The following is a 2,638-nucleotide window of genomic DNA, read 5'->3' as shown; positions in this document are numbered from 1 at the left end:
GTTTGCTTTGAAAGCTTTTGCAGAAAAAAAAAATTACACCATAACAAGCAACAGTTCCCACTTTGATAGTCATCATTTTACTGTTTCAGTATAAGGCTTGACAGGGTACAAGAAATAAACTCCTTTTAGCAGAAGGAGCTTTAGCTCGGGGTCACCTGGTCTCATAATCAATTGCCTGGGCACCAGAGCTGTAGCACTCCTAAAATAACTCTGCTGTCTCTGGACAGATAGTGCTTGTGTCCGGGCTTGTGCCATCATAGACGGCTGACAGGGCATGTGGTACACATCCCTGTGGTGGGGTGACGCTCAGTACCCTACATGCTTTCGGATGACAGACTGAGGCACTTCTGCATGTAGAAGCCATTTATTTCTTTCCAATATCCTCATTTACAATTGGTTAAAATTTATAAAATCTACCCTACAAAAATTGGGAGCATAAAAATAAAATAATAAAAAATGCATAAAAATAAAAGTAAAAAGATCCACCATTTGCACTGACTTTGTATGAACTCGCATTTTGTTCCATCTGCTTTTGAGACTGTATTTACACAATCGCAGTCAGGCTGTACACAGAATTTCTACTTCGTACTTAGAGTGGACGTTTCATCCTGTCGTGCCAAGTGCTGTGCTGTCAGCCACGATGGGTGTGTCCTGCTCTGTGATGTATGCCTCTAACCTTCATGGGACTCAGGTTGCTCTGTATTTGCCATCATAATGCTACACTCCACATCTTTATACATAAAGCATTTTCAATATTGCTGTATTAGACAAAAGACTTCTGGTTGCAAGTCAAAGGAAATCAATTTGCTCTAGCTTAAGCAAAACGGATACATTGGCTTGTGTGGTGAAAAGCTAAGAGTGGACGGACTTCAGATGCCACTAGACAGGAAGCTAAGTGATGTCCTCAGGAATCTATCCCTTTTCTCCCTAGACCGGCTTCCTTCGTAGCTCACCTCAAGGTCCTCCTGCAGAAGAATCGCTGCTCTCTCCCAGTAACTCCAGCTGAAGTCCCATGATTGAGGCTCATTAGCACGACTGAGGTCAGAAATCCAGGTCTGAGTGGTCGCTGTAGCTGGGGCCAGGGGAAGCCTAGAGGACAGCACCTGCCTCTCCCACCCAGCCAGCTGTGCACACCTGGCTGCTGTGTTTCCTGAACCCACCTGCCTGCCCTTCTGAGGGCCACTGCTCTGGTTCTCTCTGCCTTTCTCCTCCCGTAAGGCTCACTGACCCCTCAGGCCCTCAGGCCGACTCAGAAGCCTGCCCTGGCTAAGCTTCCCCTGCTATGTGCATTTCCCAATGTCTTCTGCACAGACATTACTCTCGCGTTCTGCTGCCCATTTACGCTGTGCCTACTTTCCAGGATGCACAAGCGCTGACAGGGTCTGCAGCTATCCTCCCCTCAACAAATAAGACCAAACGAGTTCATGAAAGACTTTGCCAGACCAAGAGTCTTCCAAAATATAGGGTCGGCACATCTCAGGACAAGAAGTGACCGAAAGAACCCTGTGATTCTCTCAAAAGTAATTAATAAGTCAGTCAGCCTGGAGCAGGGAGCCAGGATGCCGCACTGTTCTTAGTGTGGGCCACCTTCCAAGGCAATCTGGGGAGCAGCAACAGTACAAATTCAGGTTCACTGCTAAGTGCTGCTTCTGTGTCAGCCTGCCTTAGAAATCCTGATAGCAGATGAAACCCTTTCTGAAATGAGTCTCACTCTCCTCTGAATTTGGAGACTGACTGCTCCCACTGTAGTGTGATAAAGAATCCTTGGCCTGGGGCCCCTGCTAGCCTCATACACTGGCTGGCTCCATCACAGCTGTGTGACCCCCTGGAACCCACACCTTTCCTTGGGACCCTGGGAGTGCTCTTTTCTTGCTGGCTAGGTTACTCTTCGAGGCCTTATCTGGCCCCTGGTTCTCCTTCAGGCCTAAGCTGCTCCACCTCCTCTGCACACATTTGCTTTGCAGCGCTTGTTATCCTTTTGGTTTTCTAGTTTTAACTTTCTTCCCCACCAGTGTCAGCTTCATCCTGCCTTTCTCTTTCCATTGCTATATCCCCAAAGCCCAAACTAGGACGCCATACATCAAAGACCTTCAACATATTTTTTTTGAAAAAAAATGAAAATCTTGTTCTCCAAGAGGATGGTGGTAATTTACACCTTTACAGTGGCAGGAACACGCACTTCCTCTCCCACTGGGGCAATTTTCTTAGAGTACAACTCTGAGGGGTTCTTCTGCTGCTCACTGCGTGCACTGGAGCAAGGGCGGCGCCCAGAGGACTGCGCTTCCCCATCTGAATTCAGCCTCAATCCTAAGTCCCACCGTGAGTGTAAGCAGGATTCCTCTATTGCACTCAGGCTCAGAGGAGTTTTCTAAACACTAAACATCAATGTATGTAGTGGGGATGGGGCTATGGATGCTTTTGTGCTTTCCTATCTAGAAAGGATATATCCTGTTGAGCTAGTGTTTTGATCTACAGAACTCTCTCTAATCTGCTTATTATCATTAGAGATATTTAATTTTATATTTTTAAGGGCTTTAAATATATAAAGTCTTGGGGTTGGGGAGATAACTCAGTAGAGTAAGTGCCTTCCTGGCAAGTGCAAAGGCCTGAGTTCAATCCCCGGTTCCGCAAAAAAAAA

Source organism: Octodon degus, unplaced genomic scaffold (assembly GCF_000260255.1).
Source record: "Octodon degus isolate 3935 unplaced genomic scaffold, OctDeg1.0 scaffold00040, whole genome shotgun sequence".
Classification (NCBI taxonomy): Eukaryota; Metazoa; Chordata; class Mammalia; order Rodentia; family Octodontidae; genus Octodon; species Octodon degus.
The sequence above is the reverse complement of the archived record's forward strand: the minus strand, read 5'-3'. Positions refer to the sequence as shown.